Source organism: Mixophyes fleayi, chromosome 2 (genome assembly GCF_038048845.1).
Source record: "Mixophyes fleayi isolate aMixFle1 chromosome 2, aMixFle1.hap1, whole genome shotgun sequence".
NCBI classification, from domain to species: Eukaryota; Metazoa; Chordata; class Amphibia; order Anura; family Limnodynastidae; genus Mixophyes; species Mixophyes fleayi.
Genome location: NC_134403.1, coordinates 617,501 through 635,541, shown reverse-complemented (window position 1 = coordinate 635,541; position 18,041 = coordinate 617,501). Strand labels below are relative to the sequence as shown.

At 42.5% G+C, this 18,041-nt stretch overlaps 2 long non-coding RNA genes across 2 annotated transcripts; one reads left to right on the top strand and one right to left on the bottom strand.

The window, feature by feature from the left end:
* Positions 1-1,017: 1,017 nt before the first annotated feature.
* Positions 1,018-3,403, top strand: LOC142140608 (uncharacterized). The gene is made up of 2 exons (XR_012688549.1): positions 1,018-1,336; positions 2,418-3,403. It is a non-coding gene; the product is annotated as an uncharacterized LOC142140608 (long non-coding RNA).
* A 12,520-nt stretch (positions 3,404-15,923) lies between these two features.
* LOC142139998 (uncharacterized) lies at positions 15,924-17,802 on the bottom strand. The gene is made up of 2 exons (XR_012688265.1): positions 16,300-17,802; positions 15,924-16,203 (listed from the first exon to the last, which is right to left on the bottom strand). It is a non-coding gene; the product is annotated as an uncharacterized LOC142139998 (long non-coding RNA).
* Positions 17,803-18,041: the final 239 nt, after the last annotated feature.

Genomic DNA, 18,041 nt, shown 5'->3' with positions numbered 1-18,041 from the left:
GGTGAGATCTTTTGGGCCCGGGGCTTTGATGGCGAAGGTTGACATCGAGTCGGCCTTTCGGCTTCTTCCATTGCACCCGGACTCGTTCCCTTTCATGGGTTTCCATCTGAGCGATGGTTACTATGTGGATAAATGCCTCCCTATGGGGTGCGCAGTTTCATGCTCCTTCTTCGAGTGTTTTAGCACGTTTTTACACTGGTGCGTTTGTGCCGGAACCGGTCACCAGGGCGTGGCACACTATCTGGATGACTTCCTTGTAGTGGGCCCAAGCCAGGGACCCACCTGTGGGGATGTTTTGTTTTCACTTAGGGCTCTTTTTCAGTCACTTGGTGTCCCGGTCACGCATGATAAAACTGAGGGTCCTACTACCCGTTTAGCGTATTTAGGCATCGAGATCGATACGGTCTTGGGTCTTTGTAGGCTGCCAATAGAGAAGGTAGTGAAACTGCGGGAGCTTATAGGGGTGGCGCTTGGGTCTGAAGGGATGTCATTGAAAAGGACTCAGTCTATACTGGGACTTTTTAACTTCGCCTGTCGGGTAATTCCAATGGGTCGTGTGTTCTGTCGGAAGCTGGAAAGGGCAACGTCAGGGCGTAAGGGACCTCACTGTCGAGTACTGCTATCTGCCGAAATCCGGACGGATTTGGCAGTTTGGGATCTTTTCCTGCGGGATTTTAACGGGATTAGGTTGTGGCCTTCTCTCCCTGTGTCTAGTAAGGAGCTGGAGCTACATACTGATGCGGCAGGGGGTGTGGGCTTCGGGGCATATTTCGCAGGTGACTGGTGCGCTGAGCGGTGGCCAGAAGAATGGGTGCAGGCCGGCTGGACTGCTAACCTGTTGCTGTTAGAAATCTTCCCGATCATAGTCGCCCTTGAATTGTGGGCCCCCAGATTAGTAGGGAAACAGATAGTTTTCTGGTGTGACAATTTGGGTGTCGTGCAAGTAATCAACCGGCAGAAGGCCACCTCTCAGCCGGTCATCACACTTTTGAGGAGATTAGTATGGAGGTATTTAGTCGATGACATTAGCTTCAGGGCGCAACATGTTCCTGGGGTGGATAATGCGCTGGCAGATTCATTATCTAGGGGGGAATGGGAGAAATTTCGAGCCTTGGCACCTCAGGCATCCCTGTCGGGTTCACCTTGTCCCACTTATATCTGGCAGATTGTCAAGCCGGAGTAGAGGGTCTGGCTGAATCATCATTGGCACCCGCTACCAGGGAGAAGTATCGTTCGGCTTGGCATGACTGGTGTGCGTTCCGGGACCAGGGGCGCGAGTCAGTGGCCTCAGGGCATCAGCTAATGCTAGCGTATATTTGGGCAGGTTTCAAGTCCGGTAAGTCCAAAGCGGCAGTGTCAGGGGCTTTGGCCGGGATATCCTTTTTTACCAGGCTTAGGAATGAGGTCGATTACACTAAAAGTTTTATTATAGCCAAAGCATTAAAGGGTTGGGCGAGGGAGCGCCCTGCGCTTCCGGATGGAAGACGGCCCATCGGTGAGGCTTTGTTGACGGAATTGCTGGGGGCTATTAAGGAAGTAGCATGTGATGCATTTGAGACAGCCTTATTTCGCGCAGCATTTGTCATGCTTTATTTTGGAGCGTTTAGAGTAAGTGAGGTAGTGGCCTCTTCTAAGTCTTGTCCTTTGTCAGGAATGTTGGCGCAGCATGTTATTATTTCCCCTTCCTCAGTATGTTGTAAAATCAGGAGATCAAAGTCTGACCAGTTAGGTAGAGGGCAGTGGGTTACATTGGCCCCAAAGGTGGGTTTCTTAGTTTGCCCTGTGGTTATTATGAACGAATTTGCTGTTATTCGTCCTGTGTCTGCAATTCCGTGGCTGGTGCATGGTGATGGTACCCCCCTCACCCGGTACCAGTTTACGGCAGTGTTTAAGCGTACATTGTCTAAGCTGGGCTTGGACGGATCCCAGTTCGGCACTCATTCATTCAGAATTGGTGCTGCCACGTCTGCAGCTTTGGCTGGGACATCAGAACGGGCCATACAGGGTGTTGGCAGGTGGAAAACCAAGGTATATAAGTGTTATGTTCGTCCTGCTCTCCTTACCTAAATCTTCCTATCTTTTACCTATCTATCTCCTGCGGTGGTGGCACAGGTCTTAGACTTGCTTGGGCCTTTGGAGGTCGGGCTCGAAGGGCTTTCTCCATTTTTTTCCCACTGGGTTTTATGGTTTCACCTTCGTCTGTGCCTCCGCCCAAAACCTTTTTCCTTCTTTTGTCGGTGTGGGCGTGTTCTTGGGTGTTTGTATCTGGTGTGCTGAGCATTTGTTAGCTCTTGTGCTTTCTGTGTTTTGTCAAGTTCAAATTTTCAACATCATAGGGGCTCTCTGAGTTCCGTTTCCTGGATGTATGAGCACGTATGGTTGCTGTTGACTAATGTTTGGTTTTCTCCACCCTACAGACCATCGGACCCCGCTGCGCATCTGGGTGCTGGGACACTCTTATATTCACTGGGCTCGATTGCACAGGGCAGCTAAGGATACTTCTCTGTTTAAGGGGGCAATGGTAGTGCAGTGGATAGGTCGTAGAGGTCTTAGATGGTCTGGTTTTCGGCATCTCCTGAGTAGTTATGTTGTCGTTCAAGGGGTACCTCAGGTCCTAGTTATTCATCTGGGTGGTAATGACATAGGAGGGTGCAAGTCGGTGGATTTGATTTTGCGTATCCAGGAGGACTTGGCTTGGGTGCAAGCATCTTGGCCTTCCCTTGTCATTTGCTGGTCGGATATTGTGCCAAGGATGGCTTGGCGTGCGTTTCCTGAAGGGCGTGTTGCTGATGGAGTAAGGAGGAAAATTAATTCGGTGGTTTCACGGTTTTTACGTTCCATGGGTGGTTGGCGGATTGTACACCCGAGTATTCGTTATCAGAGCCCCTCGCTATATAGGGGGGACGGAGTTCATTTGAGCGATGAAGGCATGGTTATTTTTGTTCGGGATATCTATGTGTTTTTAGCATCAGAAGGTTTTAGTATGGTGGCGGGCCGCGGATCCTAGGGATCCGGGCGTGGCCGGAAAAGCAGTACAGTCGACGGCCAGTGGTTTGGGCCCACATTACGGTATTGGGCATGGTGAACCCACCTCCCTTCGAGTGAATCGGCTATTAGTCTCGGTTTCAGGCACCGCCCTTGTGGGCTGCCCTGTGGTTGCTTCCAGTATAGCCCAGAGGAGGGGCGGGTTCGGTAGATTCAGGACGTGGTGCCCCGTCCAGGTAGATATGTGCGCCCGGGGTTTGATTGGTTGGTCCCCCACTTGAACCCAGGGGTTTGGTTGTTCCCCAGTTTGTAGTCCTAAGGATATGCTAGGACAGTTGGGTTTTGCCTGGCACACGTCGGACTGACTGCTTATTTCACCTCCACCATGTTTATGAATAAATCATTTATTTGTGCCCTATTTCAGGTCTCGTGTCATTAATTCAGGTTATAAGTGCTAAGATGAAGGAGGTAAAGAGGTTAAGGTATCAGACATAAGACTTTTAATATATTGGAGATTGACTTGCTTTTGCTCAGCAAGTTCTATTAGAAAAAGCTGATTCATTTTGGGATTCCACCAAAACCATGAATGCTGCAGCACTTTCAAATGCACCTTTACTGCAGGCTCTACACCTGGACATAATCAAGCTTCGTTCACAGCTTTCTCAATTCTGACTCTGGCACCTGATTTACATTTCTCTGCTATAGCTATGACTAATTCCAGATCTGTGGCTGCTTCATGTTTGACAACTACACAGTCCATGGGTAATGCCCATTCAGCAGAAAGGTATTTGAACACACCCCAGAACCAATTTTCCAGGAAAAATACACTTTTGGGGTTTCCTGTTTCTTTTTTAGTGTTCAGCTGGAATGTTGAAACTTCAGCCATTGAGAGATCCAAAAATGCAAGTGGCCCAAGGCCCTGTTTAACAGATGAAGAAGAGCGCACTCATAGAAGGAGCTCTCATCTGTTTGTATTGTGATAGTCCAGAACACTTCCTTATGCAATCCCCACTCTGCAGGTTTACAAGTCCTGCAGAATCAGCCTCACTGCCAGAGAGGGTGTCGTCCCTTCAGCTTGAATGTCCAGAGACCGCTGCCCAGTCCAGCCTCCTTGAGGCGACAGCACTCTGGCTTCCGGGCAGAGCTGGATTAAGGCTTCGGGGCGCCCGGGGCACTTAAGACAGGGGGGCCCCTAAGATATAAAATTAAGGGCATAGTGACACATCCTGCATTACATCACGTACAGCCCACAGTATGACACTTACAGCTCTCCCAGAGGGCTCGCTTAGGTTGTCTGCATAAGAAAAATCATTGCTTCCACAAACTAAAATACTGTACATTAAAACAATCATCAAAACACCACATTAAAATGGGTATTGACACCACACAATAACACACAATATAGATTTAGTGCAATATATATCATACTTATTGCCTGTAATATAGATATATATGTAATTGTGTGTATTTTGACTAACTATTGTCTAAAGGTGTGTGTGTGTATTGTGTAGTGAAGGGGGAGGGGAGAATCCATACAGACCACAAACATACCTCACTTAAAGTCTAGCGGCCATTTTCAAGCACATGGTTTCAACCAGTTCAAACTACTACACTTTCTATGCATAAACCAACATAACCTGCACTTTCTATGCATATCTAACAATCTGATCACTTAACCACAATCTGATCACTTCCTAATCCATCACTTTCTATGCAATGTAGTCACCATCCAAAATGGCTGACTTGCCATGCTTGTAGGCCCACAAGGCCTACTAAACAATTACAGTTACTAAACAATGTGAACTCAGTACAGACCCATTACTCATTACAAGCAGTATTTAGCCAATCCACCACAAATAGCTCTATATTCAGCAGTAAACGCACAATGTCCACTGGCCAATTTTAACACCTGATGTTTCACACATAGCACAAACGTCTCCATTCCCAAAGCCTAACAAATCGATCCAAATTCAAACACAAATGCTATCATTTATCCCAACCAGGATCCAGACTATGTATAGTACAGCACTCCACAAGTCACAGCACAGCATTAACTATGTATAAACACAAATGCTTTCATTTATCCCAACCAGGCATGCATTTATGTAACTCTGTCCATATAACTCTGTCCATATCAATCCAATCAATCCAAACTTTCATTCTCACTTAAACTTTCATATCACTTACAACAAATAATCATTCATTCTTATGTCCTCCATTCAACAACACATTATAACATGCTCATGCTCACACTCACCTTTCATGCCATGCACACTCCATACTAGTCAGGGCCTAAGGCCTGCTCACCTAGGAGCAGCAGGCCGTCTGCTCCCTCTTTTCCAGCACCAGGTATATAGTGAGATTAATTCTCTGTGTACAGTGTAGGCCCCTCTTGTGGGCGGAGTCTACAAGCTTGCTATAGGCTTTCATATGCTAATTACAGACCAAATGTTCAAGCCTGTTTATAACTCATAGTCCCAGGTGGGGGGAGGATTTTCATGTGCACAGTCACCTTTCAATTCAATTGTGGCTGCATCTCTGTTATAGGTTATAAAATGAAACATAAATAAGATTATTTATGCACTCTTTATCACACACATTAAAAATACCATTGATAATGTACACTAAAACTAGCAATGATACCACACGCTAAAACTAGCATAGATACCGCACTTTAAAAATAAAATTTATAATGCACATTAAAACTAGCAGTTATACCGCAAATTAAAATACCATTGATAATGCATCACTGGGCATGGCCAGGCCACCCTCCTACAGACAAAAAAACTGCATTGTTGTGTACACCATTGAACGGTCACCAAAAATTGGGATTGTCCCACTAGAATCACAACATTTCACAGACTTTGCTGCTCTCTCCTACCTGTTCTTCTCACTTTCACCACCTGTGCTGCAGGTTTCTTTAGTTGCGGCTTGTCTGGATCCTGGAATGTTAGGGGCCGTATTTGGAGAAAAAAAAATGGGTACATTTAGAAAATTACAGCCACCCCCGGCGTTAAATCAGTACCACCCATGATTAATAATTAGGCCTTCCTCCAGTCCCAGGATTAAAATAATAGTATTCACATTTAATAAATAAACCTATTTCCCTCCCTACAAACAGCCCCAGCAATAAATTAATAGTATTTACATTTCAGAAATATACCTATTTCCCGCAACCGTCACTGCCATTAAATAATTCATAGGCACATTTAATAAAGGGACCTCATTCTTCCCAAACCACCCCATCTTAAATTAATTGTCCCCACTATTGTGTCTCTCCCCCCCCTTTTTCCTCATGCTGTGTCTCTCACCCTTTTTTCTTATACTGTGCCTTTCTCCCCCCTTTTTTCTCATGCTGTGCCTCTCACCCTTTTTCCTCCATACTGTGCCTTTCTTCTCCCCCTTTTTCCTCCATACTGTGCCTCTCTCCTTTCCTATTTCCTCCATACTGTGCCTCTCTCCTTTCCTATTTCCTCCATACTGTGCCTCTCTTCTTTCCTTTTACCTCCATACTGTGCCTCTCTTCTTTCCTTTTACCTCCATACTGTGCCTCTCTTCTTTCCTTTTACCTCCATACTGTGCCTCTCTTCTTTCCTTTTACCTCCATACTGTGCCTCTCTTCTTTCCTTTTACCTCCATACTGTGCCTCTCTTCTTTCCTTTTACCTCCATACTGTGCCTCTCTTCTGTCCTTTTACCTCCATACTGTGCCTCTCTTCTTTCCTTTTACCTCCATACTGTGCCTCTCTTCTGTCCTTTTACCTCCATACTGTGCCTCTCTTCTTTCCTTTTACCTCCATACTGTGCCTCTCTTCTTTCCTTTTACCTCCATACTGTGCCTCTCTTCTTTCCTTTTACCTCCATACTGTGCCTCTCTTCTTTCCTTTTACCTCCATACTGTGCCTCTCTTCTTTCCTTTTACCTCCATACTGTGCCTCTCTTCTTTCCTTTTACCTCCATACTGTGCCTCTCTTCTTTCCTTTTACCTCCATACTGTGCCTCTCTTCTTTCCTTTTACCTCCATACTGTGCCTCTCTTCTTTCCTTTTACCTCCATACTGTGCCTCTCTTCTTTCCTTTTACCTCCATACTGTGCCTCTCTTCTTTCCTTTTACCTCCATACTGTGCCTCTCTTCTTTCCTTTTACCTCCATACTGTGCCTCTCTTCTTTCCTTTTACCTCCATACTGTGCCTCTCTTCTGTCCTTTTACCTCCATACTGTGCCTCTCTTCTTTCCTTTTACCTCCATACTGTGCCTCTCTTCTGTCCTTTTACCTCCATACTGTGCCTCTCTTCTGTCCTTTTACCTCCATACTGTGCCTCTCTTCTTTCCTTTTACCTCCATACTGTGCCTCTCTTCTGTCCTTTTACCTCCATACTGTGCCTCTCCTTTCCTATTTCCTCCATACTGTGCCTCTCTTCTGTCCTTTTACCTCCATACTGTGCCTTTCTGCGTTATTCCTTTTTTTTTTACTTACCTTTCTGTTAGCTTCTTTCTTCTCCTCTCTTCTGTCTTCTTTTTATCTTTCCTGGTCCTCTCCGCGCTGCTCCTCACTGAAGGACAGGTGTGACTTGATGACGTCACGCCTGTCATTCAGTATCAACAGTGCAGAGAGGAGGGAGGGAGGAGGAGGGACGCCAGCGCCGCGGTGAGGTGAGTAGTGTATCTTTTTTTTTTTTTTAACTACCCGGCTCCCCCCACCAACGAAGGGAGCCCCGAACCCCCCCCTTCCGCCGCCGCCGCCGCTACAAAGAAAAGTGTAAAAAAAAAATGAAAAAAATCAGTAGAAGTTATGCGCGTGGCGACGGGGGGCCTTTGGAGAGAGGGGGGCCCGGGGCACGTGCCCCCTGTGCACCCCCTTAATCCGGCTATGCTTCCGGGCTCCTTGAGGCAACTGCCCCCTGGTCTGAGGATAAGACTGCCCCTTGGTCTCCGGGACCGAGGACAAGACACTGTCATTATACATATTGTTTATTACAAATACTATGAACTATTTAACCATCAAACTGACTGCTGCACATGGAAAAATGTAGATCGGCGAAACAAAGGTGATTACAATTACTTTGTAATTGACTTGTGTGACCACTTTGTATTGAAACTAGTATACGATGACTACATTTTGGAAGACACATCCTGCATTGTGAAAGTTTATTTATTGAACTGCACCCAGACCTGTGCCTCACAGCTCGCAAAGAAATCTTGGGTGCAGGTAGTATAATGTCACACTAAATTCTACTTGTTTGCAATAACTAAAAAATAGTAAATAAACATCTATTTGCTGCATCTTCTAAATTTGAAATGGACAACAAATTTATTTTACTTTCACACGGGCCTCAGGACAAAACTGCCCCCGGCCAGGATTGAGTTCACTCTGCCTGGGGTGTCTCAGACAACAGTTAATAAATCCGGTTAATTGTGTTCAATGGAGACATTTTGCAATTTATTCAGTCAAGCTATCTGTAAAAGATCAATTGTGCAGATTTTAGTTCTATGGTATGGTTACCCTCTATTTGTTTGTTTAAGAATTGTATTACTTTGTTTGTAGTGTGTGATTAGTGGGGGTTAATTCATGAAAGTGGTCACATGGCTAGTTGAACCTATTTAAACAGCAGTATTAGGCTGTTTAAGCCTATGAGGCTGTTAGCTAGTGAGAATTCTTATAAGTGAAATAACTAGTACAGTTAGAGATATACAAGAGGGGAACAGGAGGGGAACATTCTACCTGCAAACTCTGCTACATGAGGACAACATTCAACAATCAGCCCTGAGCTCTGATATCCTCCACCACCTGGACTGCTAACTGCCTGGACTCTCCCTGCTGATCTGTTTCTCACACTTATTCAGGCCAGCTGCAGTTTTATGACTTGGTGATTCCTCTTATGCTGCTTGGATTCCCACTTTTAATCCACACTGTTGCTCCACTTAGCTTGAACTTTGCACTGGCTCCCTCTTGTCCTGTGGACTTGTATAACCAGCTCTGTGCACCTTGTATAATGCCTTATGTTATACTATTGCCTTCCAATCATGCCTGATGTCACTGTCTAATCTAACTGTTTTTTTTCTAAACCCACCCATCTGCTATCTCTGCTGTCCTTACTGCTTCCTATTCCCTGACTCATACTTTCATCTCTTCTTCCTCTTTTCTCTCATTCTACCTTTGCATTCTTTCATTTTATTCACCTCTTGTGCTCTCACCATTTCCTCACTCCACTTGTTAGCACTTACCATTCTTGCCTCACTACTTCACTGATCACCTCCTCTCACTCTCGTCTTCAGGACTTTGCCCGGGCTGCTCCCCTGCTGTGGAACGATTTTCCACGTTCCATCAGGTTAGCATCTACTCTCAAAGGCTTCAAGCGTGCCCTTAAGACTCATTTCTTTATTCAAGACTATCAGTCCTCCTAACTTTCTTGTCCTGGCTCTCTCCCCTAGTTAGTACCACCCTTTATGTGTCTCCCCCTTCCCTTTAGGATGTAAGCTCTCATGAGCAGGGCCCTCTTTCCTTGTGTGCTCCTTCTACTGTTCCTTCACCCTCTGTACCTATTGGCTGCTTCGCTAGTCCTGTTTTCTTAAGCTTTGGCCGCCTTCTTGCTGATTTCTACCATCCCTTTCACTTTCTGTCAGATATAATCTGATTTGCTTTACCCTGTCACCTGTGTTTGTTCATATTTTTGTATCATGTTGTGTCTTGGTTCTGTTTTCTGTATATGTAATGTACGGCGCTGCGGACCCTTTGTGGCGCCTTAAAGTCAAAGATAATAATAGTAGATGCATCATTGTGTGAGTCAAAAAGATGACTATGCTAACAACACTCAGCAGTACTTAATTGTCTCCATTAATATGCCTTTTAGAGGAAAGGCTCTTAACTGGACATATTCCTTCACTGAGTCCAGAGACTTCATACTGCAGGATATTACCGCTTTTAACACTGCATTTATTAAAAGTTTTGTCCGTCACCTGTCCTCTATTTATTGAGGAAATTCTTTTTCCTCTCTCCAGCTCAGATCATAAGAGCTGTTCACCAATGAACAGACATAAAAAAGGAAGAGAAGATCCTGAATTTAGAGAGTTTGTGGAGTGTCTAAAGGTGGCGCTATATTAGAACTATACCTATTTGGTATTAGGCCTGCAGTAACTCTGTGTTATCAAAGGTTCTGCAGTTATGACAATGGGTTTTGCACTTCACCTGAAGGAGTTAATCTCCACCACCTGTTTGATCATCTGCTACACTGACTTTATATCCGGCACCTCACCTGGTCATTGATTGCTGCTTTGTTATGTTGCTGTGCTTTGTTATGTTGCTGTGCTTTGTTATGTTGCTGTGCTTTGTTATGTTGCTGTGCTTTGTTATGTTGCTGTGCTTTGGACTTTCTGTTACCATTCTTCTTCAGCCATCATATCTTATGTTACAGTTTTATTTATTATGTTACTGTTCTACTATCTTTAGTACAATCTTCACGGGACTCCATTATTTCTTACTAAACACACTGTGTGTGTTGCACAAAGAATAAACCTGCTATTTTTTCACCAACTCCTGACTCCTAAGTAATCATTGCATCAGATAGTAAACCATAAAACATGCACTGTAGAGTCACAGCTGACAATGCACTCTTTGACGAGTAACATTTCCCAGACATTCACATCATGCTCAGTCAGCATTGTAAGACAGGAAACCTCATTAGCCAATAACATTGTCCAACCACAATGCCCCTCCAGACACTGCCCTCACACACAAACACTGGAGCCTGAAAGCAGAGTAGACATGGCAATAATATCTGTGCATACTATCCATGGATTCACACTACTTGTTCTCATGAAGCAGTCTCTCTATATGTGCCTTGCATAGCCCATACTACTAATTTAGGCTGAAGTTCAGTGTAGACAAGCACTGAGAGGGAAGGACAGAGTGGTAAAACAGAACGATGTCTTAGAGGAGAGGAGAGTATCAAGATAGAGCAGGAGAATGGAGCAGGACACATGGACAACAGCAGAAGGTGGAAGAAAGCACATAGGCAGATCAGAAGATGAATATCCAAGCACAGAGATTGGAGGGGAGTTATTGTGCAATGAACAATGTGTGTGAGAAGAAGGTGGGGTTTGTGTGCAGTATCTGCTGGGATATAGGGTGAGGGGAATCACCTGTTATTCTGCTTTAGTATTGCAGTGTTGATACATACATATTGAGAATCAAACACTCAGGAATAATTATACAAGGAAGATAGTGGTAATGTCCCATGTGGTAGTCATCCATAAATCAGTGATCAAATGACTATAATAATGTCCCTTGTACTGATATATAATAATCACCAAAGAGAGTGTGGGAGGGAGATGGTCAGATCTCTTGGCTGGTAGCACACAATGATATTTGAGGAGAGCAGCAGTCTAATAGAGGTTTATGGCTCCTGACTCGCCCACTAGGCGGATACTTTGTGATCATTAGTTTATACTGACAGAGGAGAGTGTAGAATAAGAGATTGTTGTAGTGACTAAACAAAGGGAATATAGGACTCTTATCTGTAGTAAGTTTTTAGTACTCACCTGTGCTGATATCTGTAGTGATTTCTTCCACCTTAAACTGCTGAACACCCCTCAAATACATTTCTTCTTCTCTTTCTATATTTTATACCTTAATATTAGTCAGATCTTCTTCCTAAAAATGTATTTTCATAGTGTCACTATATTATACAGCACTGTACAGATAATATGTCCATCAGTCCATAACCCATACCCCCCACCACACACACACATACACACACACACACACACACACACACACACATACATACATACACACATACACACACATACACACATACATACACACACATACATACACACACATACACACATACACACACACATACATACACACACACACATACATACACACATACATACATACATACACACACACACATACATACACACACACATACACAAACACAGGGAGAATGTATAAACTCCACACAGATAGTGCCCTGGTTGGGAATCAAACTCATGACCCCAACGCTGTGAGACAGCCCATACTAACCACGGTGCTGATACTAATACTTGGGATGAAGCAGTAATATAAAAGTGTTTAAGACACATACAGATCATATAGTGAAAAATCACTTTGTTATTTGGTCAGTGCTTAAATTTCTTATACCTGATACTCCTGTGGGATACTGTAATTTTCCTCCTTACAATCCAGTGAATAAAGAGGAGAAGTAGCCTGACTCTTCCACCTTACTACTGATGGGGGCAACTGTGTAAATACCAAAATATGTCATAGGCTCCGATTCCATATATAGTACGTCAAACTAAGTGTGGGATGGGAAAAATGTTCTTGTTCAGAAGAGAATACAGAAGAGACTTAATTTCATCATACATATATAATAAAAATGTTTTTTTATATTTATGTTAAATAATTTTCACTAAATCCTTTGGGGTGATTAGAACATGTTGTATAGCGGCTCTGCCAGGACTTTGGCACTTTAAAATATATTTAAAAAGGTTTTTTTGCTTTTCCCTCCTCTATATCCCCAGTCTGCCGGAAATCAGTTATTTTTATAGCCAAGCCCCACAAGACAGAACCAGTATTACGAGCCGCGGTGGTGCCCATACCCGTCGCGGCTCGCTTTCCTCTGCCCCCTGCAGTCTCCTTGACAACCAAGACGTCACTTCTGGCCCGACCGTTGCTAGGGCAACGGCCGGACGCCATCCTGTCAAAACGCTGTGTCCCGGCAATGCAATTAGCCAGGCGTGTGCGCATTAATGGATATTTTATTATCAGCCTCCTGGGACTGATTAGGTTAACGCTTTGCCTGTCTACTCCTATTGGCTGCTCTAGGTATTTAAGGTAGGGAGGACTGAGCCTCCCTGCCGGATATAGCGTTCCAGTCTGTGCTGTTGGACTCATGTTTTTGTCACCCTTGCCTGTTTCTTGGACCTTGCCTGTTTGCCTGTTGCCCTGACCCTTGGCTTGGATACCGATTTGGCTGTCTGCAACGGAACCCTGACCTTGGCCTGCCTCTGACCATCCGCTCCAGTCTGGGCTAGCACCTCCAGTTCCACCTGTGCTACGGCTATCATAGATGAGCTTTTACTACACTGAGCTTAAGACCTGGGGGCATCCAAGTACCTGTGAGCATATATTGCTCTACAGGAAAGGCGGCTTCTAAAGGTGAAGACCTCAACACTATTGTTCTAAAAGCTCATCTTGAAGGTCGTGAGCCCTAACAACCAGAGAGAAACTAAACCCTTGAACAAAAAACATCCCTTTTAACAGAATCAACTTTTTTGGGGGTATTGCTGGGTTCAAAATACCAAATATATCCTAACTGGTAAAGCTGCAGTAAAATAGAAAGGTTTCCCTCCTTGACTGCAAATTGTAGAAAAGGTAATTAAATGCGCTCATACCAGATAACCCAGATTTGAAGAGTATTGATGGTGTTTAAATGTGGGTATACATCAATGTACAGGTGTTGTCTGGTGGGTTGATCACTGTAGTAAGATACTGTGTTAATCATCTAGTATAGAGGGCATTGTCTTTATGATTGTTCTTTCTTAACGAATCAAATCAATCAATATAATGTGCTCTGGAAAGATATTCGCTCATCATTGGAGCATACACATTAATGTGATATCAGGCCGTATGATCGTTTATCATGTGACTGGTGCAATAATCAGCTGAGACCCTGTAGTGTGAACACAGCCTTAGAGATTGTTGTAGTAGCAGAACAAGGAAATTATGTAACTCTATTCAGAAAGTGTTTCTTACTCACCCAATGCTGATAACTGTGGGTATTTCCTCCTTACACTGCTGATCCCCCACGTCTCTTTCTCTACCTCTTTATCTTCTATTGTAATCTCAAATCTCCACAGTAATTAACCTACAAAATAAAAAACACACTGTAATAATGTCTGGTGTCATTAATTGAGATTAAATAGAAGAAAAACAGTGTGTTAGACCCACTCAGCTTTTCTATAGCTCATATAGTGAAAAGTCCCTTTAAAAGACCGTACTGTGAAAGTTGAATGATAATCTGGATACAAATTGGAGCCTATCAGTCCTGATATGCATAGTACGGTCTAATCATAGGAATATATTTCTTTAAAAGATGAAGGTGTGTTTTTAAAATGTACATCTTGCTTCTAGGAACATCCTTATGCACAATGTTCTGAGTAGTGTTTTAGCTAGAAACACTGGTAATAGAAGTAATGGCTCCATTTTCACATATTAGGGCCTCTGTTGATATGTTTCAGTCAGGGAGGTACATTTTCTGGGTGGACATGCGCAAAATTAGTATTTATCTAATCAACACAAATTTCAAGCTTAAACGACTCTCTGCGAAGGGTGGCACAATTATTGTATATACAATGTGTAAATGTATAATTTTTGCCTTTCGATCTGTGATCCGTGTGTCAATAAACTTGATCATTTTCTAAATCAAAGCATCTGAAACTTCTCCTTTACGAAGATGACTACGTCAGAAAGTGTTTCTGCTGCACATCTGGGGTCCGAATAAGGAGAGCACAGACAGACCTACTACTAGTGAGACAACTACAAGCAGTTACCTGGGTAAGAACTTGTTTTCTGCTAGTGGGAACAGTCTGTCTGTGTGGACTTTGAACACTGATAACGTTCTGTGTGGTTTGGACAGTCTTCTAGTTTTGATGTTTATCTCTTTACTTTATGTATTGATTAGTTAACAAAAAGAGAAGGTAATTTTTCTAGTCACATGTATCTCAAACAAATGACAAATTGATGTTTTTTAACCAGTACCTTTAAAATTGATATGAAGTCATATAAGAAATGTTTTATGTAATAATTGCCCACCCCCTTATGTGCAACAAATATATATGGGAGAAAATTCTCAAAGTAAACAGGTATATAAGTTGCTCCCTGTCTAGTTGGAGTTTGCTCTAAACTAGACCCATTGGGGTAAGGATTAGATGATGCAAGTACTAGACTGATTGAGAACATATTTTCAGGATTACTGAATAGTCAATGTTATATAAATTTATTAAAAGTAACTTTTGAAAGTTCTCGTTTTTATTTTTCAGCCTAGCAGAATGTGTGTTTTGTAAATGTGCTGCTGACTGCTCTGTGCAGTTGTTGAGAACCTCTAACTAGAAGTGGCTATTAGGACACAATAATGTGTTATAAAATGTCTCTATCTCCTTGTTGCATAGGGGGACCCTTGTTTCCTGAAATATGGTGGGTAGTTTTTATAATTATCTTTTATTGATATGGTGTCACAAAAGCTCTGCAACACTATACATGAAATTTACAGTCGTATACAACACTGACACAGCAACAAGAAATTACATAACACATAAAATAAATAATACAAAAACCAGACACCTGCTAATTAACAAATTACACACAGATAACTTTGTAATGCAGTTCAAGTTATTTACTGGACAGTAAAGCTGGGTACACACTACACAGTTTTCGTCCAATAATCGGCTGAATCAGCCGACATACGACCGCTCGTTCAAAACTCGGGTCAGTGTGTGCAGAGACACGATGGTCGAAAGTCTGCCCAAATGGACGATTGTCGCCTCATTTTGTTGGTTGTACCGTTTAATATTTTCGTTCCAATCTTGTTTCCGCTGTGTAGTGTGTATAAACTTCCGACCGATCCACAACAATTCTCCGATACTTCCTCGACCTGGGGGGCGTGTGTATGTTAATTTTTCATGTCAATCCTAATCCCACGTGGTGCGGTATCCGCACATCACAGACTTGTGTTTTGTATAGATGTGTATTACACCTGTCTGGCAGCAGACCGTTACATGTGTATAAAGCACGTGGGTTATTGCCCTTTGCATCTATGTTGGCAATCATTTCACATTTAACCTTTATAAAATTTACAAACTATGAAAGTTATAAAGTCATATTAACCTTTACTAAATAATAATTATAAAATACACTTAATAAACCACACAGTGTTAATGCAACAGTTTTATTGCAGACAAAAAAAATAACAATATAAAATTAGTATAGTACAATACGAAACGTGAAAAAAAAAATTGTATTACAGTGCAAGGTGCTACTGGTTTGTGGCACAACAGTTGCAAACAGCATATACATGTCATCAAAAGTATTATCAAGGTTTTTGATTTTTTTTCTTAATGTTGGCAATATTTCCTTTCATTTCTTTAAAATAATCGTTGAGCTTGGCAACATTTTTTTCTTCTTCCGAACTTTCATCGGATATGACGATGGTATCTATGAAGCAAGAAAATAAAAATGTTTTACCATTTAGTTTCTATATCTGTAATAAAGTTAATACAAGTTTTATTCCAACACCTGAAATGTGCTCACCTTGCACACTGCTCGAGATCACTTTGTGTTGTGGTCCCTCTGGCACATTTATTTTTTCTTGTTTGATAACAGGTGTTATTACATCAGTGGTATCTACTGTGGCCTTGTCACCGTTAATTCTTGCTTCTGACAAAACAATAATCATACGTTTGCATTGGTTCATGTGACAGTAGAATGAAATACATAAAGTCCCTCAAACAGGTACACTACACAACTAGACTTGCTACTCACTTTTTTTAATGTGTTTACGGATTCGCTCCAGTATTCTTGCCTCTTTTTTTTTAAGGTCCGACCACCTCTTCTGGACTTGGAATTTATTTTTATTTTTTTTCCAAGTTTTTCCTTCAGTAATCGCAGTAGATTTTGCATTATCAATTCCTATTATTCACTTTTCTGTATTTTCGCTTTTGACAGTCGTAGTCGTACTGGTCCAGTACTTTTACCATCATCTCCATCTCTCTAGGGCTCATTGACTTTGCTCTTTTACCTGCAGTACATTCTTCTTGAGCATCTCCATCCCCCACCTTAACTTTTCCAACATTTGTTGGCCCTTCCAGCACCATTTGTGAATGCGTCTCCGTCTCCATTGCTTCAACCCCCACTAACACCTTCTCTTTATTCTCCATCTTCTCACGTTCCTCGGCGCCAGACAGGCTCCTCTATCATTTTATGCACTGAAACATGGGCGTTTGTTTAGAGAATGGAGCATTGTGGGTGAATCCTATTCGTGTATAATAACCTCGTGTATCGATTTTTTTTAACTGTAACCCGTTCATGACCATTACATACAAAGGGATTTTACGATTCTTCGGAGCTGTACATTCGTTCACATATACGGTAAGTAATTTCAGATTGGTACATAAATGTGCACTTGCATTGGTTTATTGTACAGCACAGATGGGACTTATGTTTCTTTTTATTATACCCAAACAGAACACAATGGCCTACGAAAGAAATACTGACATAATGAAGGATTTCATTGAGACCTACAGGGCTCACCCATGTTTGTGGAAAACCAAATCCAAAGAGTATTCTAACAGATTGATGCGAAACACGGCGATGCAAGAGCTTGTAAAAGCATGTCTGCCATTTCACCCTGGAGCCACTGTTGAATGAACAAAAAGCAAGATCCAAAACCTTAGGACTGTGTATAAAAAGGAATTATATAAAGTGGAAGCAGCAAAAAAATCTGGAGCTGCAGCTGAAGACGTGTATGTGCCAAAGCCATGGTACTTTGATATGTTACACTTTGTGAGGGACCAAGAAACACCACGTACGTCCACTAGCAGCCTGCCCACAGACTGCAGAGGTAGAGCAAGCATATGATATACCTGCAAGCTGCACAGTAAGTACAGTACATTATGATATTAAACACCACGTACGTCCACTAGCAGCCTGCCCACAGACTGCAGAGGTAGAGCAAGCATATGATATACCTGCAAGCTGCACAGTAAGTACAGTACATTATGATATTAAACAAACAAGATTTGTGACTTTTCACACTCTCATACACAGCTGCCTTAAATATAACACTGAGGAAACCACTTTCCTCCACAGACAATCTAAAGTATATAACAATGTGTATATGTCAGGCGCTAATGAGTTTTGCCAATAGATTTCTGATTAAACAAATTCAACAAATTGTTTCATCCAATAAATTGTCATAATTCACTATGTTCTTATAAAAATAAATCCTCCATGGTAGATGGTAGTTAGGTGGCACATCAATGTCTTTAAAAGTC